At 46.3% G+C, this 25135-nt stretch overlaps 1 protein-coding gene across 1 annotated transcript in view; it reads left to right on the top strand.

The window, feature by feature from the left end:
- LOC126481045 (uncharacterized) overlaps window positions 1-14477 on the top strand; it is a 48953-nt gene extending 34476 nt beyond the window's left edge. Inside the window, exon 6 of the transcript XR_007587502.1 lies at window positions 13896-14477. The gene's annotated coding sequence lies outside the window, so the exon portion shown is untranslated. The remainder of the gene's footprint in view (window positions 1-13895) is intronic.
- Window positions 14478-25135: the final 10658 nt, after the last annotated feature.

Genomic DNA, 25135 nt, shown 5'->3' with positions numbered 1-25135 from the left:
CATGCCATTATCTCATTTTCTTACAGATGCATCATGTCAGTGGGAGACTGAACGGTTGCAGGTGTCAAACAACAAACTGCGGTCACTCAAGCCAACCACAAAAGCTTGGCAGACTTCGTGTCAGCCTCGTCGCTGGAAGGAGGTTTTGTTTACCAGACTGCGCATCGGGCATAGCTTTTTCACACACAGCTTCCTTGTCTGGGGGGAGGATCCACCTTTCTGTGAAGTTTGTGGCATGCCGCTTTCATTTCAGCATATTGTGGCTACGTGTGTCCTGTATACTGATATAGAGCAGCCCTTGGTCTCGCTCGAGATCTGCCTACCATTATCGCAGATACTGATACCAGTGTTAAGAGCGGTGAAATTTTGTGAACTACTAGGCATCATCCCTAAACTGGTGAGGAAGGGCGGCAGATTTTAGTACGTTATAAACTGCTCTGCATGTGGCGACAGCCTTCGTCCCCACCCATGAGATTTCATATTGATTTTTCGTCAGGGCGCTGGTGACTGTGATGTTGAGTGCCCCCTCAACCCAACTCATCATCATCATTTAGTTTATGCTCCCCTGTATGGTTTGACATCCATTCTTCAAAATTTTCCTGGAGTGCAAGCCAATTGGGGAAGGGCACTTTACAAGGTGCATTGTGTCCATTGTGCATTGAGATCCTTAGCCCACTTTCTAGTCATTGCATTGCAGTCCTGCACATTCTCCATCTCTTGGGCGAGGACACCTTCCTGAATATGTTTTCCACCGTGCACTATGCAGTGTCGATTTCTGCATCGACAATGACCATGGACTTCTTTGCACCTGATATCTGACACAGTAGCCAGTCCGTTGTGGTGGGGCCACCATGTGCTCTGTTGGTTGTAGCCCCCCTGACCACACAGGGATTGCTCTGCTAATGCCTGTGCCGTTAACTCCCCATATATGCCAAAGGGTAGATGCCCATCCCCCTGGGACATCGGGACTCCCAGCAATGGCCGTCCTGCCAGGTGGCCTTTGCTGTGGCTGGGTGGTGCCCATGGGGAAGGCCCCTGGTAGGAGTGGGTGGCATCAGGGCAGATGACACGCGATGAAGCGGAGTCCATCATCTCTTGCTGTTGGTGAAACACCAGCTGTTTCAAAGCAATCACGAGCTCAATTCAACGCACAGAAGTAAGACCCCAAATCGTTCCCCTCCCTGGCCACACCATTGGAGGAACGTCAGGCTAAGGATGGTAGCGGATCTTATTCGGCCTGGGGCCTTGTGTGTTAGAGAGCTGATGGGAATCTTTCATGACGATGAAGCATCAGTTTTTTGTTGAGCGTTTAGAGGACATGTTCGGTGAGGTGGAGAGCTTGTTCAAAATGAGATCTGGGTCAGTGTTGATCAAAGTAGCATCCTCTGCCCAGTCATGGGAGTTACTCGCTTGTGACAAGCTGGGGATGTTTCTGGAACCATCACGCCCCATAAGAGCTTAAATATGGTCCAGGGTATCATATTTCACAGAGACCTTCTTTTGCAGTCCGATGATGAACTGCACTCCAATTTAGAGCAGCGAGGTGTACATTTCGTCCGGTGTGTGCACCGGTGTCCAAAGGGTAATAAGGTTGCCACCAGTGCCTTCATCTTGGCTTTTGAGGGTGATACATTGCCCGAGAAGGTCAAGGTGATGGTCTGCCACTGCGATGTGAAGCCCTATATCCCTCCCCCGATGCAGTGCTTTAAGTGCTGGAACTTCGGCCTTATGTCTTCTGACTGTACTTCCAGCGTCACATTCAGAGATTAGACGCCCATCACATCGCAATACTCCATGTGCCCCGCCTCCCATCTGTGTCAACTGCGGAGAACACCATTCCCCTTGCTCTTCTGACTGCAAGATTCTCCAGAAAGAAAAGAAAATCCAGACGTACAAGACCCTGGACAGACTGACCTACACTGAGGCTAAGAGAAAATTTGAAGACCTGCATCCTGTGCATATGACACCGTCTTAACACCACCGCTACAACAGTTCTGACACCATCAGCTCTGCCCACCCAGGTCACCTCTCAGAGCTGGAAGACTACACCTGCCCCCGTGATGGTGGTGGGCATTTCCCTCCCTGTTGTTCCTGCACCACCTACTTCAGGAGCAACCCCCCAACCATCGGGGACATCCGTCCCCACTTCTAAGACAGAGAAGTGTATGTCTTCTTCGGCTTCTCTCACTAGAAAGGGGTCCCTTGGGGCACTCCCTTCCCAGGTTTCTTCTAGTGGGAAAGACAACACCCGCCAGTGGCGGAAGAGCTGAAAAGCAGCTGGTCATAGGGCTTCACGCTCATCCTCAGTCCCAGAGACTGAGCCAGTGAAGTCCTTCCAGCCAGGGAAACCCAAGGAGCAGTGAGAGAAATCCAAAAAGAAAACCCCTAAGACCAAGGAAATTGCAGTGGCACCCACACCACCGCTACCTACAAGCTCTGCTGCTGAGGATGGGGTGGGGATTTTGGCGTCTGCTGGACCTCGATCTCACCAGACCCTCAGACACAATGGATATAGACTGCTTGGTCAATAAATCGGTGGCAGCGGGTGACTTTGAGGCATAAACTGCCTCATTGAATGTTCCATGCCTTCCCAGACTCAAGATATCATCCACCAGTGGAATTGCAGTGGTTTTTTCCACCATCTGGCTGAGCTATGGCAACTGTTAAGCTTTACACCTGCTATCTGCATTGTCCTCCAGGAAACCTGGTTCCCAGCAGTGTCGACCCCTGCCCTCTGCGGCTATAAGGGATAGTACGGGAACCGTAGCGACTATAATAGTGTCAGGTGGAGTTCGCGTTTATGTCCTAAACTCGGTCTGTAGTGAATATGACCCTTCAAACCCCTCTTGAAGCTGTGGCTGTCGGAATAAGGACGATGCAGGAAATAACTGTCTGCAATGTATATCTTCCTCCAGATGGTGCAGTACCCCTGAATGTATTAGCTCCACCTATTGCTCAACTCCTTAAACCTTTCCTACTTCTGGGAGATTTTAACACCCATAACCCCTTGTGGGGGTGGTACCATGCTTACTGGCCAAGGCAGAGATGTCGAAACTTTACTGTCGCAATTCGACCTCTGCTTCTTAAATACTGGGGCTGCCACACTTTTCAGTGTGGCTCATGGTAGTTAATCGGCCACAGATGTATCAGTTTGCAGCCCAGGACTTCTCCCATCTGTCTACTGAACAGCACATGACTACCTGTATGGTAGTGACCACTTCCCCATCTTCCTGTCACTGCCCCAGCGTCAGGCGCACGGACACCTGCCCCGATGGGCTTTGAACAAGGCTGACTGGGAAACCTTCACCTCTGCTGTAACTGCTGAATCTCCCCCACACGGTAACATCGATGTGATAGTTGAGCAGGTGACTAGCACAATTGTTTCTGTGGCAGCAAATGCGATCCCCTCACTCTTGAGGGTGCCCGAGCTGTAAGGCAGTCCATTGGTGGACACTGGAATCGCTGAAGCAATTAAGGAGCATCGGCGAGCTCTGCAGCGGCATAAGCGGCACCCTTGCCTGGAGAGGTCAGAGCCGTTTAAAGGCTATGATGTGCTCCTTACCTGGAGCACATCAGAGCCTTTAAATGGCTCTGTGACCATGTTCACTACCTTATCAAACAATGAAAGAAGTGTTCGGAGAGATAAAGTCTCCACCATTGGGTGCCACACGGCACCTTCCCAAGTCTAGGCAAAGATAAAACATCTTTGAGTACCAGGCCCCAACAGCTGTCCCTGGTGTTACCATAAATAACGAGTTTATTCAAAGCTTCCTGTCGCTCCGTACTTTCCGTGTCCAAGTTGGTGACTCCCATATTTCCATCCATATCCAGGAAAATGGAGTCCCTCAGGGCTCTGTATTGAGTGTCTGTATTTTTAGTGGCCATTAACGGTCTAGCAGCAGCTGTCGGGCCCTGTGTCTCACCTTCTCTGTATGTAGACTACTTCTGCATTTCTTACTGCTGCTACAGTACTGGTGTTGCTGAGCAGTGCCTCCAGGGAGCCATCCACAAGGCACAGTCATGGGCTAGCCCATGGCTTCCAGTTTTCAGCCGCAAAGTAATGTATCATGCACTTCTGTCAGCGTCGTACTGTTCATCCAGAACTCACATTTTACCTTCACGATGATACTCACTGTAGTGGAGACATATCGATTCTTAGGACTGGTTTTAGATGCTCGATGGACTTGGCTCCTTCATCTTCGTCAGCTTAAGCAAAAGTGCTGGCAGCACATCAATGCCCTCCATTGCCTGAGCGAACCAATTGGGGTGCAGATAGCTGTATGCTGCTGCAGCTCTACAGAGCCCTTGTCCAATGCTGAATTGACTATGGGAGTGTGGTTTATGGTTCAGCAGCACATTCAGCATTGCATTTACTCGACCCTGTGACCACTGTGGGGTTCGATTAGCGACAGAAGCTTTTAGGACAAGTCCAGTGACCAGCTTACTATTGGAGGCTGGTGTCCCTCCACTGCAGATCAGACGTACACAACTGCTTGCCAGTTACGCAGCACACATTCATAGTTCCCCTCAGCATCCGAATTACTGTCTCCTTTTCCCACCCGTAGCATTCTCATCTCCCGCATTGGTGGCCCAGATCGGGGCTAACGATTGCGGTTCGCGTGTGGTCCCTACTCTCCGAACTGGAGTACTTTCCTTTACGACCTCTACTTGTGGTCCATTTACCTACGCCTCCATGGTGTACACCTTGGCCGCAGCTTCGTCTGGACCTTTTGCGTGGCCCTAAGGACTCCGTTAACCCCGCCACTCTCCGCTGTCACTTCATCTCGATTCTTGATGTTTTCTGGGGCTCTGAAGTGGTTTGCACTGACAGCTCCCCCCCAGGGGGTCCACAACTCTCTTGTGGATACGTGCATAGCGAGCACGGGACCGCGAGCTAATGTGGCACTCCTTCCTTTCTGGGCTGCATACCTCCCTTTTCCACATCCTTCCCCATCCCCCATCTTGCCCCCCCCCCCCCCCCACCTCTGCCTCTTTCCTTCCCTTTCTCCCCCTCTCGGAGTATGTTTTGTACCTATATCCGGAGACGGACGCTCGAAAATGTAACACATTCTTCCCTTTCTCTGCTTGCAAGTCTTCATCCTTCCTTTGTCCTTCTCTTTTCCTTACCTCTTCTCTTTACCCTTTCTCCACTGCAGCGTTTGAGACCCCTCTTCTTTCCTTTCCTGTTCTTTGTTTTTCCATTTCTCTTTTTTCCTCCCTGTGTGTGTCTGAAGGCCGACCCATGCATTTCCATGTGTAGCCGGTGACGGGGTAACGCGTAATTCCCTGCCCCGGGTAGACAAGTAGGACACATACGTACCCCCTGGTAATGGCCAGGACCAGGAACGGGTGATTACCCGAGCTGATACCTTCCGAAAGTGCCGGTTGGTCCCTCGGTCCGTTTCTCGGGAGGTGTGACCTGAGGTGTGAACAATCACCTAAGGTGGGAGTGCCCTCAGAGAGGGCCCCCACAAGGGAGGAGCGCGCCATCGGAGACGCCAGTAATCATGGGGTATACTTCCGTAATGGTTTCCTCATCTTCCACTATGTCTGCTCACAAGCGTAAGTTCAATGAGTCTCAGCCACAGACAGTTCTTCCATCGTTGCCACAGTTCCTTGTTGTTTCTCGGTCTGACGGTCACGACCTCTCCACGGTCAACCCTCTCATTATTCAGAAAGGTGTCGACGCAGTTGCAGGTCCTGTAAAGTCTTGTTTCAGATTACGAAATGGCACCTTGTTGTTGGAAACAGTCAGTGCCCTCCAGGCCCAAAAATTGCTGCGTACTTCACTGCTACACACCTTCCCTGTCTGGGTGGAAGCACACCGCACCGCACTTTGAATTCCTCACGTGGGGTCGTTTATACCCGCTCCCTCGACGGATTGTCTGACGAGGAAATTCAACACTACCTGTCTGACCACGGCGTAGCGGCTGTTCATAGAGTTATGAAAAGGGTTGACATGAACATCGTTCCAACCCGTACTGTCTTCTTGACATTTGAAAGAGTTCAGCTCCCGTCAAACATCAAAGCCGGCTATGAGATAATTTCCGTTCGCCCTTACAACCCAAACCCTACGCGTTGCCATCGGTGTCCAATCCGGCCACATGTGTTACGTGTGGCAAGGATGCCCATGAGGGTGCTTGTCCACCTCCATCCCCTCATTCCATCAATTGTATGGGTGACCACGCTGCTTCCTCTCGGTATTGCCCCATTTTTAAAGATGAAAAGCTCATTCAGGAAATCAGAGTGATGGAAAAGGTGTCGACCTTTGCTGCTCGAAAATTATTTGCCAGTCAAAAGCCCACTGTGCCTCACAGTTAAATACAGCACTGTCCTTGCCTCTCCTCAGCCAACAAAGGAGGTGGCCACGCAGACTTGTGATCTCACCTTTAGTGCCACAGTCGTCAGATCGGCCAGCGCAAAGATCACCTGTTCAACCTCCCCACTTTCGCCTGCTCACTCTAAGGCTCATCCTTCATCGGGTTCTGCTAAATCTCGAACCCAAAGTCAGACACCCGGACTTCCCAAAAAGAGCTTACACGTGAAGATTTTTTACGTACCCCAAATTCACAACCATCAGTTCCTCCTTCATCTAAACATCCTGTTCCCAAGAAGGCTAATAAGAAACCCAGTTCCTCTCCTTCTCCGCCACGGCATGTCTCATCTACAGCACCACCTGGCGGTAGCCGCCCTCGGCCGTCTTCTGTGTCGCCGAAGTGCACTGCTGGCGGCCGATCGCTGGTGGCAGGGGCTGCTCCTGGACAACCTATGGATCAGGATCTTCTGCCTTTGGCTGACTGCCGTTCCACACTGTCAGTCGCAAGCTCTGAGCTGTCGTTGAGTTGAGGGCAACCTCGGTAACATTCTTCCATTTTCTGTCCACCCTATGTCCATTATCCATTGGAATATATGCCGCCTTCGAGCCAATGGGGATGAATTGTCAGGATCCTCTTACGATCCTACTCGCCGGTCATCTTTTGTCTTCAGGAAACAAAGCTGCGTCATCACGACCGCTTTGTTTTCCCCCATTTTCAGTCAGTCCGATTTGATCTCCCCTCTGTTGAAGGCACTCCAGCACATGGAAGACTCGTGATTCTTCTCCAGGATACTCTCCATTATCACCCAATCCCCTTAAACACTTCCTTCCAAGCTGTCGCTGTCCGTCTTTCCCTTTCTGGATACACCTTCTCTCTTTGTACTGTATACATTCCATCATCCACACCAATGGCACGAGCTGATCTCCTTCATCTTCTTGGTCAGCTTCCACCCACCTATTTGCTGGTTGGGGACTTCAATGCCCACCACCCGCTTTGGGGATCTCCACATCCTTGTCCGCGTGGCTCACTATTGGTAGAAGTCTTCCACCAAGCGGATCTTGTTTTCCTCAGCACTGGGGACCCTACATTTTTGTCTGCCTCCATGACAAATTTTTCTCATTTGGACCTTTCGGTCGGTACTGTTCCGCTAGCTCGGCGCTTCGAATGGTTCGCTGTTGCTGATACACACTCGAGTGACCACTTTCCATGTGTCCTTCGATTGCAGCCACACCTGCCATATATGCGCCCGTGACACTGGAAGTTTGCCCAAGCCGATTGGACACTTTTTTCGTCTCTAGCCACATTCTATGACTGTCACTTTCCTAGCGTCGACAATGAGGTCTCTCATATTACAGACATTATTCTTTCAGCTGCAGAATGTTCAATACCTCGCACCTCCGAATTGCCCCGGCGCCCCCGAGTTCCTTGGTGGAACGAGGCATGCCATGATGCAATACGTGAACGGCGGCGTGCTCTTCGCGTTTTCAGACACCATCCTACATTGGCCAACTGTATCCGCTATAAGCAGTTCCGTGCGCGATGCCGTTGCGTCATCCGCGATAGCAAGAAGGCAAGCTGGGACTTCTTTACTAGCTCATTTAACACCTGCACTCCCTGCTCAGAAGTTTGGAGTCGGATTCGACAGTTATTTGGTGCGCCTAGTTTACCCCGGTCTCTGGGCTCACTGTCGCGCATGATACATTAGTGGACCCGTCACAATTTCTAACTCATTGGGTGAACACTTTGCTGAGATTTCAAGCTCTTCAAATTACCCGCCAGCGTTTCTCCCGAAGAAACGTGCAGCGGAAGTGTGACCTCTTGCTTTCTCCTCTCACAATCGCGAAAGCTACAATACAGTTTTCTCCATGCGGGAACTCTAACATGCACTCTCTTCTTCTCGCTCCTCCGCCCCAGGACCGTATGGTATCCACATCCAAATGTTGCTGCATTTATCATACCATAGTCTGCGTTATCTCCTTCGCCTTTATAATTGAATTTGGACCGACAGTACTTTTCCCAGACGGTGGTGGGAAGCTATCGTCGTTCCTGTTCAGAAACCTGGAAAGGACAAACATTTCCCCTCTAGCTATCGCCCTATTTCTCTCACGGCTAGTGTATGTAAGGTTTTGGAGTGTATGGTGAATTGCCGTTTAGCTTATGGTGAATTGCCGTTTAGCTTGGTGGCTGGAGTCTTTTAACACCTGCCCAATGCGGTTTCCAAAAGCATCTTTCTGCAGTTGACCATCTTGTTTCCCTCTCCACTTATATCATGAACAATTTTCTCCGGAAACGCCAAACGGTAGCAATATTTGTTGATCTGGAGAGAGCATAAGATACCTGTTGGAGGACAGGCATCCTCCGCACACTGTTCTCTTCGGGCTTTCGAGGTGGGCTGCCCCTTTTTCTTCACGAATTTACGGCAGAGCGCACATTTAGAGTGTGGGTGAACACTACTCTCTCCTGTACTTTCTCCCAAGAAAACGGGGTACCCCAGGGCTCTGTGCTAAGTGTTGTACTGTTTGCCATTGCCATAAATCCCATTATGGATTGTCTCCTTCCTGATGTCTCGGGCTCCCTCTTTGTGGACGATTTTGCGATCTACTACAGCTCTCAACGGACCAGCCTTCTTGAACGACATCTTAAAGGATGTCTTGATCGCCTCGAATCTTGGAGCAACGAAACCGGCTTCTGCTTTTCTCCCAGCAAGACTGTTTGTGCTAATTTTTGGCGTCGTACGGAGTTTCTTCCACCTTCCTTACATCTAGGACCTGTCAACCTTCCATTTTCGGATGTCTCTAAATTCTTGGGTTTTATGTTTGGCAGAAAACTGTGCTGGTCCTACCACATTTCCTGTCTTTCAGCTCGCTGTCTGTGATCCCTCAACACCCTGAGTGTCCTGAATGGTACCTTCTGGGGAGCGGACAGAGTGGTCCTCCTCCGCCTCTATCGCTCCTTAGTGCGATCGAAATTGGACTGTGGAAGCATAGTTTACTCCTCTGCTTGGCCGTCTATTCTTCGTCGTCTCGACTCTATCCACCACCGTGGATTACGTTTAGTGTCTGGAGCTTTTTACACCGGCCCTGTGGAAAGCCTTTATGCTGAGACTGCTGAACCTCCGCTGTCCAATCGGCGAGCTGTCCTTCTGAGTCGTTATGCAAGCCATCTGTCTTCCATGCCTGCAAATCCGGCCCATGACATTTTTTTCGACACCTTCTTGGATTTAGGGTATGCAGGTTGCCCTTCCTCCCTACTACCACCGGGATTTCACTTCCGTCAACTGCTCCATTCTCTTTCCTTCCGCTTTCCTAAAACTTTCTTGACCACTTGGGGTACAGCACCGCCTTGGCTCCGTCCCCGGACCTGCCTGCTCCATGACATTTGTCAGTTTCCCAAGGATGGTACCCCTTCACTTGTTTATCGTCAGGCATTTGCTGCTCTATGCGCACAAATGAAGGATGCCACATTTATGTATACTGATTGCTCAAAAACATCGTTAGGTGTTGGGAGTGCCTATACTGTTCGCGACACCCCAAATCGATTTAGGCTTCCTGGCCAGTGTTCGGTTTATACTGTGGAGCTTTACGCTGTTCTCCAGGCTGTCCAATACGTCCGTCGCCATCAGCGGATACAGTATGTTATCTGTTCAGATTCTCTCAGCTCTCTCCTCAGTCTCCAAGCTCTCTATCCTGTCCACCCTCTGGTCCACCGTACTCAGGACTGCTTCCACGTGGGGGGCGTCTCTGTGGCGTTCGTCTGGATCCCAGTACACGTTGGTATCTGTGGAAATGAGGCAGACGATATAGCGGCCAAGGCAGCAGTCTCTCTTCTTCAGCCAGCTATTCGCGCGATTCCTTTCGCCAATCTACGGAGTGTTTTATGTCGTCGTGTTGCTTTTTTTATGGCACGCACATTGGTCGACACTTCCCAATAATAAATTGCGGGACGTGAAAGCTCTTCCCTCTGCTTGAACCTCTTCCTCCCGAACCCGTCATCGGGAGGAGGTAATTTTAACTAGATTCCAGATAGGGCACTGTCTTTTTAGCCATCGACATCTTTTAAGTGGTGATCCTCCCCCACTCTATCCCCACTGCTCTCAGCTGTGGACGGTAAGACACCTTTTACTTCAGTGCCCCTATTTTACTCCGTTACGCGCCCGTCTACAGCTGTCGCCTGTTATATCTTCCATTTTAGCAGATGACACGCGCTCAGCCGATCGCGTTCTCGAGTTTATTAGTGCCAGTGAGATGATGTCAGTCATTTGAAGCTCTTTTTGGGGACAACCAACCCCATTCTATAGTGGTTTTTTAAAGCTTTCCTTCTGTTTTTTAGTTTCTCCAATACTGACTCATTGAGCAGCCAACAAGCTATTGGCTAGAGCTACCCTCGCTACCCTCTGGTAGCATCCATTCAGGAGTCCATCTATGTCCTGGAACAGTCCCGCGATTTTGTGGTGTTTGTGTGGACCCCAGGACACGTCGGAATCCCCGGCAATGAACTCAATAAAATACTGTGCAATGTATTGTCTTTATTAGTAAAATTCTTTGCCTCATTTGGAGGGAACAAAACTTAATGTATACAACTAAAATTTTGTTTAAAGTAACTACTTGCTGTTATGTAAAGACTGATCCTCACTAAGGGCTTTTAGTTATTTTGTATGTAAAAGGTGGTGTGGTTCCCCTCGGGAACAGAACTTTGTAGCATGCGCAAAATGTGGTTGGCATGGATGGAAAGGTGGAAGGGAGAGTCAGTCAGGGATGAGCTACTGAACCACCAACAGCTCACAAAAAGGCTGTGAATTGTGCTGGTGCTGAGAGGGGCTTTTTGTGCTGTTTTCCAATGTGCCAAAGCCTCGGATGAATGCAGTAAGTAGCTGGAATTATGTTGGAATTGATATCTATCATCGCCACCAAGAAATGAGAATCCAGTAATTCTACCTGCAAATCCACCTACAAACATGCATTCGCCACCACATTGCACCATCACTGTAATGGAACAGAACTACTATAGTAATGTACAGTGAAGGATCAGCTCATTGGATGTTATAATGTACTCAAATATAAGGTAAATTATAACTGAGCTCTTGTACCTACCGTGATTTATCCTTTGTCACATATCCAGTTAGGATTCCTCCCACGCTAAACTGCTTACCAAGTGTCCTTTATTGAAAGCATATCAAAGGTAATGTGGCAATAGTGTGTGCTAAAATTAATATTGTTTGTTGAAAGGATCTTACAAATATCTCAGTTTTGCGTTTCACTGCAGTAAAAGTTCAGAACTGCAACTGTTGAGTTACATGTTCATCCTTGCTAAGTGCTTGTTTCACTAATGTAATGAAAGTAGATTTATTTTGCTCTACTACAGTGGTCAAGAGTAAGCCCCCCTCCACACCCCCGCCCCCACACCCCCTTGAAAGTAGTCCAAATGCACAGTTACTTAATCATCGAAAGTTTCAGTTACTCCTGCTATTCCTGTCAAGTTCTGTACAGTATTGGGTTCCTCTTGGGTATTGAAAGTGCTTATTAATAGTGTAACAGGACCCACAGTTTGTTTATTCTGCTAAGCTAAATAACGATTAATAAAAAGACCACCATCTATGATAACAGTAACTTCTTTTATTCAAAGGTCAGTGAGAAAGTGTTTGTTAGTGAAATATATTTAAATTTCATTCTAAATAGAAATGTATTTAGCTGAGAGAGACTTAACCTATGCCCAGTTCATAATTTTGCTGTGAACTACATTTACAATTTTTTTGTCTGATAGGACAATGTTTGAAAAGTAATACTGAACATATGTCCAATTTATGATTCTACAATGAATATTAATAGTCATGTTATTGACACCATTCAGTTTGACTAAGTCCTGAAGGTAATAGTGTGTATCATTATCTGTTATATATATGCAAAAAATTGCATCACGATGAGTTCTGCATGACTTAATGGAAATGCAGAAATGGATGTTACAATGCTGCTCAGATGCACTTAAAGCGCTATGAGCGCAAAAGAGAGGCTTTCTTACACCGTATCGCAACACTGGATGAGACATGGGCCACATCATAAGAGCCAAAACTGAAATGCCAATCCAACGAATTACATCATGGAGTTGCCGCAAAAGTTGAAAGCGCGTCAGAGCCCCTATATGGTGAAAGTTATAGGTATTCTCGTGTACGTCTGTGATTGTTATACTAACACATTACCTTCCTCCACTGCAGACCGTCAGTGCACGGTACAGGGTGAGGCAGTGAAACGGCACGATTTCAATAGTGGTTGTCGGGCGCGGAGGGGGGTTGCGAGAGTGGGGGAAGTGACCTTGGGCGTCTAGAGTGGTGGAAGTTTCAGTAGCCATGGAGCGTTGGTCGAATGCGCAACGTGCATATGCCGTAAAGGCATATTACAAAAACACGGATAGTGTGGTTGGTGCTCAACGCGCCTTTCGTCGTGAATTCAACCTGCCGCCACGGGCTCCCGTGCCATCAAGGAAAGCCATTCTCCTTTGGGTTAAAACCTTTGAAGCTACTGCTAGCACAACAAAGAAAAGAGGCGGCAGCACAAAAACAATCCGGACACCCGAGAACATTAATCGTGTGCGCGAAGCGTTGGGACGAAGTCCGCGAAAATCCGCGAGACGGCACAGCGCAGAACTTGGTCTCAGCAATCGATCAGTAAGACGGATTTTGAAGAGTGACCTTCACTATCATCCATACAAAATTCAGGTAGTGCAAGCCCTTAAACCTAATGACTACAATAACCGTATACGCTTTTGCCAGTCAATGCTTAACGTTATTGAACGAAATGAAGAAAGAGTGCATAACTTATGGATGAGTGATGAAGCCCACTTTCATCTTAGTGGGTACGTAAATAAGCAAAACTTCAGATATTGGTCCTCAGATAACCCGCACGAACTTCATGAAAAACCTCTCCATTCTGAAAAAGTAACAGTCTGGTGCGCAATGTCATCTCGTGGAATCGTGGGGCCCAATTTTTTTGAAGATGGAAGATGGCAACACAGTGACGGTAACCTCTGGACGTTATGCTGACATGTTGACCATTTTTGGTCTGCCTGGAATTGATCGACATGATCCAGATGCTGAAACACTCTTCCAGCAAGATGGTGCAACAAGCCGTACTGCTAATGTCTCAATGGAATTGCTCAAACTTGCATTTCCACGACGTCTAATCAGCAGGAATGGCGATTTCCCCTGGCCTGCCCGTTCACCAGACCTGACGGCACCAGAATTTTTTCTTTGGGGCTACCTCAAGTGCAAAGTCTTCCGGGAAAATCCACCAAGAACAAAAGAAGACCTGAAGGAGCGAATTCGACAGGAAATTAACAACATTCCAGTACAGATGCTACGAAACGTCATGGGACAATTTCATCTCAGGCTTAGACAATGTGTGCAAAACCAAGGACGACACCTCACTGACACCATATTTAAAAAATGATTGTTTTTAAGTTAAATCTTTAATTTCCACTCTTGTACTTGAGATCCATGTTCAACTATTATGATTTTACTTGTAAATAAATCTTTGGTGGTTTTACAAAATCGTGCAGTTTCACTGCCTCACCCTGTATTACTGTTAGTTTTCAGAGCATCACCTGCGACCAGCTTTACGAAGGAAGCGGCGACACTTTCTGCGCAACCCACCCATCATTTTGCACGACAATGCGTGGGCGCATACAGCGCAAGCTGTGGCTGCTCTATTTGTTCGATGGGACTGGGAAGTATCGTACCATTCACCATACTCCCTGGACTTAAGGACTTGACTTTGACTTGATTCCGAAGATCAAAGAACCACTTCATGGCATTCGCTTCGGAACTGTTACAGAGATTAAACAGGCAGTAAACTGCTCCATTTGCACGATCAACAGAACAGGCTCTGCTAACAGTCAGTATGCTATGCCTTCCACATTGCTGGCAACGGGTTCTACACAATGGTGGTGGCTACTTTGGAGGACAGTAACAGGAACAAACATTTAACTCTTTTTGTATTGGTTGTGAATAAATAGTTGCCACTATTTAAGTTCCAACCCTTGTACATAATGAATTTGCTAATTACTTGGTGCGTCTACTAGGAATTGTACTTTGGCATAGCTATTGAAGCTGAGATAGCTGTAAAATTATAAAAACAAACATATGCAAGAATAATATTGTTTACCTCTTCAGTTGTTTTATTTGATTTGTGGATATTGTTCAGGAGCTGTAGAATTTAATATACCAACAGCTTCCCAATGTGTTACTCTTCCTCCTTCTTCTTCTTCTTTTTTTTTTTCCAGTATTGAGAGAGAGTAAAGTTTTTTTTTGTCTGTCACTGTAGCTGGTGCCAAGCTCTGCAGCTTCTTTTTCTTTTTCCCCAGTGCACATTGCACAGGCATTCCTCTGCCTCATAGTGATAAGTTTGTATACTTTCTCTCTGCACCAACCCATTCAACCACTACATATAGACCAAACAAACATTAGCAGTGCTTAGCGACAGTTTGTGGTAGCAGGCCTGGAAAAATATTACTTTGATCTCTACTGACACAGCTCCAGAATGCTAGTTTAGTATTACCCGCATGTTGTGAATATCAGTAGTCCAATACTAACTGCAAACACTGTTTCAGAAATGTTTTGAACTTCATGGAAATGCACCTTACGCCATCACTAGTGGACATATGTACAGATACAGATTTCATTAGTAATGGCTTCAGTATGTGCAGAGAATTGAGTGGTTTGTTTTGAAAGGTTCAAGGGCACATACTCTGCAATACAGTACAGTATATTTTGCTTGTAGAAAGAAAACTCATGTCATCAAGAAGTGAGGACCACATCTGTAATTTATATTCTGTAGCTGCTGTGTTTTCTATTACATGCATGTTTTTTAGAGTGAAAATAATACATTGCAGACAACACACATTAAAATTCAAGGAATTCCCATTCAGTGGACCAAAAGTTACCCAACATCAACTGCCACATGGCGTGCTTTAGTTGATAAGCATGGTGTTGTGAAAGTAAGTAAGTTGACAAATATTTCATAGGGATTGAACATGGATTGTACTGTTTAGAGCTATATGCCAAATGGACTGAATATTGAAAAGTATATAAAGGCAAAAGTATTCCTTGCACACAGCAAGCAGTAAAGGAACACCATTTTTAAGTTTTGAATATAGTGTCCAGTATCTCTGAAAATACCAAGCCAGTAAACTTGATTGGCAAGTCTTAAGGGACTCTTCATGCTCTTCAGCAAATTTATTTCTCAAATTACATATATCAAAAATCCTTTAACTGCAAGACAAGAATTAAGCAGTGGCTTCACTGCCTTTAAAATGGACACCACATACTCTCCTAAAGAGCTCCATGCTATCTGCCACAGTTTGGATACTGGCCAGAGTCGTCACTAGAAAGTTAAAATTTACTATGCAAATGACTGGAATTTAGACTTGAAATTCAAAGAAATAATCAAAGAGATGAGCATTTTAATTGCGCAGCATGATATCTGACATTGCTGTGTTCACCCTGCTATCCAACTAATGTGACCAGTTTCTTTCATATAAGATTACGTAAATCTTTGCATTTTTTATAAACCTCTAAAATTAATAATTGGCAGGTGCCAAGGAACAGGTATTCTGAACAGATAAATGCTGTGATGATCAGCATATTTATTGAATTTATTCTGCGCAGAAGAGAGAAATTAATTAGCTTGGTATTAAGTTTTCCGTAAGTGGAAAGAAGAGAACAGTTAAAATCTATACAGTAAACTTCAAAATAACTTCTGTAACGGCTGGCACTCTCCCTATCCAGATGTACTGCACAAATTCTATGTGCATCCTATCACCAGTATATTGGAAAAAAAATGATGTGAAGTGGTGGTCACGAATCATGTGAACTGGTAGTCAAATGTCGAGAGTTCTGTTGCTCTAGCAAGATGGAGCAAGGCTGATCAAAGTACTGCAGCAGTATTGTGTGTTGGCGTTGACTGCCTGCATTGCTCGGTGGGTTGCTGTGTGGATGACCGATGAAACTGCAACTATGATGATGCGCAATCGCGGTAAACAGCGTGTTCCTAGGTAATATTATCATCTCCGTACTTGGTAGCAGACGATACAGAATACCAAGACTGCTCACTACAGCATCAGAACATGAATCTCCTTTCCTCATATTGAGTGTAGCCTCAGTGTCTCCTGTGTACCAGCGGCTGCCCAATTATTTCCTCGCAACAAAATTTGCGCCAATCCCCCGTCTTCCTTCCAAACATTGCATGGGAATCATCATCCTATGTGTCACAATTTCAGCCAGTGAGTAGCTTCTGGGAGGCGTCTTATGTTGAAAAGTTCTTAAGGCTTCTGCGTCTCTGACGGAACCATTGGAATGTTCCTGCAGTGTCCCACATCGAGAGCAGGGATGTGAGGGGGCTCTTAAGGAGCGCACCTCACCAACACAGCCCGTATTGGAGCCAGACATCTTTTGTGTTAGTATGGCACCTTGGGCACAAGAAACAGCCTGGGCCAGCTTTCCACGTAATGGAAAAATCGCAGCTTTGAGTTTTACGATGTGGGAGGAGGGCGCCATCTCACCCCCATCCTATGCAAAAGCTGCCACCTGCCAGGGATGGCCTGTCCACTTGCTTTCTCGTGGGTCACCTGTGGAGGCCACCATGAACTGCCCTGCCTCTGCCATTCCCTTACTGTGGCTCACTCACAGAAACATAAGCTAACTGAATTACTTTCATCAGCTACAAAATTTGCTATTTCCATGAAATAAGACATTTAATCACCACTTGCCCCTCTTGGTTACTTCAGTGTGAAGATAAATAGAATTCAGAGTGCATGCTGTCCAGATAATTCGTTGGTGGCAAATGTCGTGCTGTTTTCAGTTAGCGACTTATTCAGTCTCTCTCTGAAAGGCTATATAAGGACACCAGGAGACTCGACCAATACTTGTGCTCCAATACTTCTGCTAGAGCATTTTGAGCCATCTGTATCATGTGACACATATTTAGCATACAATGTAATTTTCCATAGGATGATGAAAACTAAAGGGTTTTGAAGGTATGTTGTGGTGATCAAGTTACCTGTAATTTGAGGTCGCATTCTGTTTTGATGATGCTGATAAACTCGCTATTGAATGCCCTTAAGCTTCTTCTGGTTTTGATGGAACTTGATCTCATATCTTGTTGTACGGGAAAGGTATCCTGGAAAGTGACACAGTGAACGATAGTGCCAAATGATGTAGGTCTAACAAGAAATGAATTTTAAGTGGTTCATGACACTTTCTTTGCACTGTACTGTAGTTGATGGGCAGTTCGTTTTGCAATTCGCTATTTGTGCAGGTAAAAGGAAACATGGCTTGCTTTGCAAATATGTATGGAAGAATCCCATTCATTAAACATGATCGTATTTTTTTAAAAGTTCGTATTATTATACTATACAGTGACAGGAGCACAAAGGTAATGGTGCACATGACATAGTTTGCAGTATAGACTCCAGCGGTTGAGATACATAAGAAAATGAGGGGCAGCAGCCTTTTCAGTAGTTGCAGGGGCAACAGTCTGCATGATTGACTGATCTGGCCTTGTAACACTAACCAAAACGGCCTTGCTGTGCTGGTACTGCGAACGACTGAAAGCAAGGGGAAACTACAGCTGTAATTTTTCCCGAGGGCATGCAGCTTTACTGTATGGGTAAATGATGGCGTCCTCTTGGGTAAAATATTCCGGAGGTAAAATAGTTCCCCATTCGGATCTCCGGGCGGGGACTACTCGAGGATGTCGTTATCAGGAGAGAAAAAACTGGTGTTCTACGGATTGGAGCGTGGAATGTCGGATCCCTTATTTGGGCAGGTAGGTTAGGAAATTTAAAAAGGGAAATGGATAGGTTAAAGTTAGATATAGTGGGAATTAGTGAAGTTCAGTGGCAGGAGGAACAAGACTTTTGGTCAGGCGAATACAGGGTTATAAATACAAAATCAAATAGGGGTAATGTAGGAGTAGGTTTAATAATGAGTAAAAAATAGGAATGCGAGTAAGCTACTACAAACAGCATAGTGAACGCACTATTGTGGCCAAGATAGACACGAAGCCCACACCTACTACAATAATACAAGTTAATATGCCAACTAGCTCTGCAGATGACGAAGAAATTGAAGAAATGTATCATGAAATAAAAGAAATTATTCAAATAGTGAAGGGAGACGAAAATTTAATAGTCATAGGTGACTGGAATTCGGCAGTAGGGAAAGAGAGAGAAGGTAATGTAGTAGGTGAATATGGATTGGGAATAAGAAATGAGAGAGGAAGCCGCCTGGTACAATTTTGCACAACTTAATCATAGCTAACACTTGGTTTAAGAATCATGAAAGAAGGTTATATATATATATATATATATATATATATATATATATATATATAATGGAAGGAAACATTCCACATGGGAAAAATTATATATAAAAACAAAGATGAGGTGACTTACCGAACAAAAGCGCTGGCAGGTCGATAGACACACAAACAAACACAAACATACACACAAAATTCAAGCTTTCGCAACAAACTGTTGCTTCATCAGGAAAGAGGGAAGGAGAGGGGAAGACGAAAGGAAGTGGGTTTTAAAGGAGAGGGTAAGGAGTCATTCCAATCCCGGGAGCGGAAAGACTTACCTTAGGGGGAAAGAAGGACAGGTATACACTCGCGCACACACACACATATCCATCCACACATACAGACACAAGCAGACATATTTAAAGACAAAGAGTTTGGGCAGAGATGTCAGTCGAGGCAGAAGTGTAGAGGCAAAGAAGTTGTTGAAAGACAGGTGAGGTATGAGTGGCGGCAACTTGAAATTAGCGGAGATTGAGGCCTGGCGGATGACGAGAAGAGAGGATATACTGAAGGGCAAGTTCCCATCTCCGGAGTTCGGATAGGTTGGTGTTGGTGGGAAGTATCCAGATAACCCGGACGGTGTAACATTGTGCCAAGATGTGCTGGCCGTGCACCAAGGCATGTTTAGCCACAGGGTGATCCTCATTACCAACAAACACTGTCTGCCTGTGTCCATTCATGCGAATGGACAGTTTGTTGCTGGTCATTCCCACATAGAATGCGTCACAGTGTAGGCAGGTCAGTTGGTAAATCACGTGGGTGCTTTCACACGTGGCTCTGCCTTTGATCGTGTACACCTTCCGGGTTACAGGACTGGAGTAGGTGGTGGTGGGAGGGTGCATGGGACAGGTTTTGCATCGGGGGCGGTTACAAGGATAGGAGCCAGAGGGTAGGGAAGGTGGTTTGGGGATTTCATAGGGATGAACTAACAGGTTACGAAGGTTAGGTGGACGGCGGAAAGACACTCTTGGCGGAGTGGGGAGGATTTCATGAAGGATGGATCTCATTTCAGGGCAGGATTTGAGGAAGTCGTATCCCTGCTGGAGAGCCACATTCAGAGTCTGGTCCAGTCCCGGAAAGTATCCTGTCACAAGTGGGGCACTTTTGTGGTTCTTCTGTGGGGGATTCTGGGTTTGAGGGGACGAGGAAGTGGCTCTGGTTATTTGCTTCTGTACCAGGTCGGGAGGGTAGTTGCGGGATGCAAAAGCTGTTTTCAGGTTGTTGGTGTAATGATTCAGGGATTCCGGACTGGAGCAGATTCGTTTGCCACGAAGACCTAGGCTGTAGGGAAGGGACCGTTTGATGTGGAATGGGTGGCAGCTGTCATAATGGAGATACTGTTGCTTGTTGGTGGGTTTGATGTGGACGGACGTGTGAAGTTGGCCTTTGGACAGGTGGAGGTCAACGTCAAGGAAAGTGGCATGGGATTTGGAGTAGGACCAGGTGAAACTGATGGAACCAAAGGAGTTGAGGTTGGAGAGGAAATTCTGGAGTTCTTCTTCACTGTGAGTCCAGATCATGAAGATGTCATCAATAAATCTGTACCAAACTTTGGGTTGGCAGACTTGGGTAACCAAGAAGGCTTCCTCTAAGCGACCCATGAATAGGTTGGCGTACGAGGGGGCCATCCTGGTACCCATGGCTGTTCCCTTTAATTGTTGGTATGTCTGGCCTTCAAAAGTGAAGAAGTTGTGGGTCAGGATGAAGCTGGCTAAGGTGATGAGGAAAGAGGTTTTAGGTAGGGTGGCAGGTGATCGGCGTGAAAGGAAATGCTCCATCGCAGCGAGGCCCTGGACGTGCGGAATATTTGTGTATAAGGACGTGGCATCAATGGTTACAAGGATGGTTTCCGGGGGTAACAGATTGGGTAAGGATTCCAGGCGTTCGAGGAAGTGGTTGGTGTCCTTGATGAAGGATGGGAGACTGCATGTAATGGGTTGAAGGTGTTGATCTACGTAGGCAGAGATACGTTCTGTGGGGGCTTGGTAACCAGCTACAATGGGGCGGCCGGGATGATTGGGTTTGTGGATTTTAGGAAGAAGGTAGAAGGTAGGGGTGCGGGGTGTCGGTGGGGTCAGGAGGTTGATGGAGTCAGGTGAAAGGTTTTGCAGGGGGCCTAAGGTTCTGAGGATTCCTTGAAGCTCCGCCTGGACATCGGAAATGGGGTTACCTTGGCAAACTTTGTATGTGGTGTTGTCTGCAAGCTGACGCAGTCTCTCAGCCACATACTCCCGACGATCAAGTACCACGGTCGTGGAACCCTTGTCCGCCGGAAGAATGACGATGGATCGGTCAGCCTTCAGATCACGGATAGCCTGGGCTTCAGCAGTGGTGATGTTGGGTGTAGGATTAAGGTTTTTTAAGAAGGATTGAGATGCAAGGCTGGAAGTCAGAAATTCCTGGAAGGTTTGGAGAGGGTGATTTTGAGGAAGAGGAGGTGGGTCCCGCTGTGACGGAGGACGGAACTGTTCCAGGCAGGGTTCAATTTGGATGGTGTCTTGAGGAGTCGGATCATTAGGAGTAGGATTAGGATCATTTTTCTTCGTGGCAAAGTGATACTTCCAGCAGAGAGTACGAGTGTAGGACAGTAAATCTTTGACGAGGGCTGTTTGGTTGAATCTGGGAGTGGGGCTGAAGGTGAGGCCTTTGGATAGGACAGAGGTTTCGGATTGGGAGAGAGGTTTGGAGGAAAGGTTAACTACTGAATTAGGGTGTTGTGGTTCCAGATTGCGTTGATCGGAATTTTGAGGTTTTGGAGGGAGTGGAGCTGGAAGTGGGAGATTGAGTAGATGGGAGAGACTGGGTTTGTGTGCAATGAGAGGAGGTTGAGGTTTGCTAGAAAGGTTGTGAAGGGTGAGTGAGTTGCCTTTCCGGAGGTGGGAAACCAGGAGATTGGATAGTTTTTTGAGGTGGAGGGTGGCATGCTGTTCTAATTTACGGTTGGCCTGTAGGAGGGTAGCTTTGAGGGATGAAGTAGTGAAGGCAGCTGAGGATCAAGTAGGTAAAAAGCGAGGGTTAGTATAAATCCTTGAGTGACAGAAGAAATATTGAATTTAATTGATGAAAGGAGAAAATATAAAAATGCAGTAAATAAAGCAGGCAAAAATGAATACAAACATCTCAAGAATGAGATCGTCAGGAAGTGCAAAGTGGCTAAGCAGGGATGGCTAGAGGACATATGTAAGGGTATAGAGGCGCATATCACTAGGGGTAAGATAGATACTGCCTACAGGAAAATTAAAGAGACCTTTGGAGAAAAGAGATCCACTTGTATGAATATCAAGAGCTGAGATGGGAATCCAGTTCTATGCAAAGAAGGGAAAGCAGAAACGTGGGAGGAGTATATAGAAGGTCTATACAAGGGAAATGTACTTGAGGACGATATTATGGAAATGGAAGAGGATGTAGATGAAGATGAAATGGGAGATACGATACTGCATGAAGAGTTTGACAGAGCACTGAAAAACATGAGTTGGAACAAGGCCACGGGAGTAGACTACATTCCAATAGAACTACTGATGGCCTTGGGAGAGCCAGTTCTGACAAAACTCTACCATATGGTGAGCAAGATGTATGAGACAGGCAAAATACCCTCAGACTTCAAGAAGAATATAATAATTCCAATCCCAAAGAAAGCAGGTGTTGACGGATGTGAAAATTACCAAACTATCAGTTCAGTAAGTCATGGCTGCAAAATACTAACACAAATTCTTTACAGATGAAACTAAAACTAGTAGAAGCCGACCTTGGGGAAGATCAGTTTGGGTTCTGTAGAAATATTGGAACACGTGAGGCAATACTGACCTTACGACTTACCTTAGAAGCTAGATTAAGGAAAGGCAAACTTACATTTTCAACATTTGTAGGCTTAGAGAAAGCTTTTGACAATGTTGACTGGAATACTCTCAAATTCTGATGGTGGCAAGGATCAAATACAGGGAGCGAACGGCTATTTACAATTTGTATAGAAACCAGATGGTGGTTATGAGTCGAGGGGCATGAAAGGGAAGCAGTAGTTGAGAAGGGAGTGAAACAGTCCTGCAGCCTATCCCCTTATGTTATTCAACCTGTATATTGAGCAAGCAGTAAAGGAAACTAAAGAAAAATTCGGAGTAGGTATTAAAACCCATGGAGAAGAAATAAAAACTTTGAGGTTCGCCGATGACATTGTAATTCTGTCAGAGACAGCAAAGGACTTGGAAGAGCAGTTGAACGGAATGGACAGTGTCTTGAAAGGAGGATATAAGATGAACATCAACAAAAGCAAAACGAGGATAATGGAATGTAGTCAAATTAAGTCAGGTGATGCTGAGGGAATTAGATGAGGAAATGAGACACTTAAAGTAGTAAAGGAGTTTTGCTATTTGGGGAGCAAAATAACTGATGGTCGAGGTAAAGAGGATATAAAATGTAGATTGGCAATGGCAAGGAAAGCATTTCTGAAGAAGACAAATTTGTTAACATCGAGTATAGATTTAAGTGTCAGGAAGTCGTTTCTGAAAGTATTTGTCTGGAGTGTAGCCATGTATGGAAGTGAAACATGGACGATAAATAGTTTGGACAAGAAGAGAATAGAAGCTTTTGAAATGTGGTGCTACAGAAGAACGCTAAAAATTAGATGGGTAGATCACATAACTAATGAGGAGGTACTGAATAGAATTGGGGAGAAAAGAAATTTGTGGCACAACTTGACTAGAAGAAGGGATCGGTTGGTAGGGCATGTTTTGAGGCATCAAGGGATCACCAATTCAGTATTGGAGGGCAGCGTGGAGGGTAAAAATCGTAGAGGGAGACCAAGAGATGTATACACTAAGCAGATTCAAAAGGATGTAGGTTGCAGTAGGTACGGGGAGGTGAAGAAGCTTGCACAGGATAGAGTAGGATGGAGAGCTGCATCAAACCAGTCTCAGGACTGAAGACAACAACAACAACAACAACAACTACTTTCAATTCTCTGTTAGCTTACCCAGATGTAATCATATGCCCCTACGATACCTTTGCGGCATGGGGATGGCACGAATAAGAATCATTTGGTGTGATCCATATCACTGGATGTCATTATACATTGGTGGTACATTACGCTATTGTGACCTATTTTGTACTTCAAACTCTTGGCCTGTAAGGGTACTGAGACCTTTATTCGTGGCCATGTTTACCTTGTTTACTCCAGGAACATGTCCATACGTAACATAGATATTTAGCTTTGTTTAAGGAACACTTTACAGATTATTACTACTACTACTATTAGTAAGTCTTTTAAGGGTTGTGTTGCAAGTTGTTGTAACAGCAGGAACAAGCCAAGTCTAATTGCAGTACCTTGAGAATAGTACGTAGGAAGAAGTTAAAGTTGTAGCGCTGGACGCCAGGCGTGGCCGAGGGGTCAGCCAAGGCGGCAGTCAAACTGCTGGGCAGGGGCGCTTGATAAGAAAGCAAACAGCCAGCAGATACAAACGAAGGTCTGTGTAGGGACTCATGATAAGCAATCAATTAAGAAGTATCAACAGTAAGCATTCCTGGCTAGAGAGAGAGGTCTGGGAGTGGAGAGAGAAAGAAAGAGGGCCCTTGGTGGGGACAGCGCTTCGTCATAAGGAGCCAATGAAGGGCTCAGGACGCAGTGCGTGATAATATAGGGAGAGGCGCCTCTCCCTCCATTCAGCCTCTGAAGAACAATAGCACAACTATGTTTTAACGGTACCAAATAAGGACAAGTTGCCTTCGACGCTACGTCATGCCAAGCGCTGGCGGGGTCGAAGGGGAAACTCTAACAAAACCCGGTAGCACGCGGCTCTGAGGGTCTTGTCGGGTCTTGTCTTGTCGGGTCGAGTAGCTAGAGAGTGATAGCAGCAGCCGACTTGGGCTGAGGAACGGGGCTGTAGGCAGGCAGCCGGAGATGGTCGCTGGAGAGCGTCAGGGCGTAGCCGTGGGCCTCTAACGTAGGGTGTTAGGAAACGTTGCAGAACTTCTAATAGGCAGTCGGAACGGTGGAGTCAGTCACTGTCTCTGTGTTAGACTTGGCCTTCCTGTGAATGCAATCACCGCGCAGTTAGGGTGAGCTGTATTCATTTAGAATAAACTGCAATTTGTTAAAGTTATCAAGACTTTAATTCTACCCGCTTCCTAGCCTTGTGCTTTCACACCAGGGATTTCTACATCTTAGCCAGATCAAAAAGTCTCCCTCTCACTAAGGTCAACCGGCTAACATCCCATCTACGAACTGTGTCGCTCAATCCCTCGCAATATCCACGCTTGGGACGCGACAAAGTGCATTTCCATGAGGTGTACAGTTTCATTTGTTTACCCAAAGCCAATATTTTGCTGCAATGCGGTGTGCTGAGGCTTGTGCATAGTGGAACCATCAATGCTATGGCAAGGAAGTTCATCATTTATGGCCCAGGTATTTGTTTCTGTCGTTATTCATGTTGCAGTGGTTGAACCAGGCACATGTTATCAGCATTCCAAAGACACTTGAAT

Source organism: Schistocerca serialis, chromosome 5, assembly GCF_023864345.2.
Source record: "Schistocerca serialis cubense isolate TAMUIC-IGC-003099 chromosome 5, iqSchSeri2.2, whole genome shotgun sequence".
Lineage (NCBI taxonomy): Eukaryota > Metazoa > Arthropoda > Insecta > Orthoptera > Acrididae > Schistocerca > Schistocerca serialis.
This window is presented reverse-complemented; position numbering and strand designations above follow the sequence as displayed.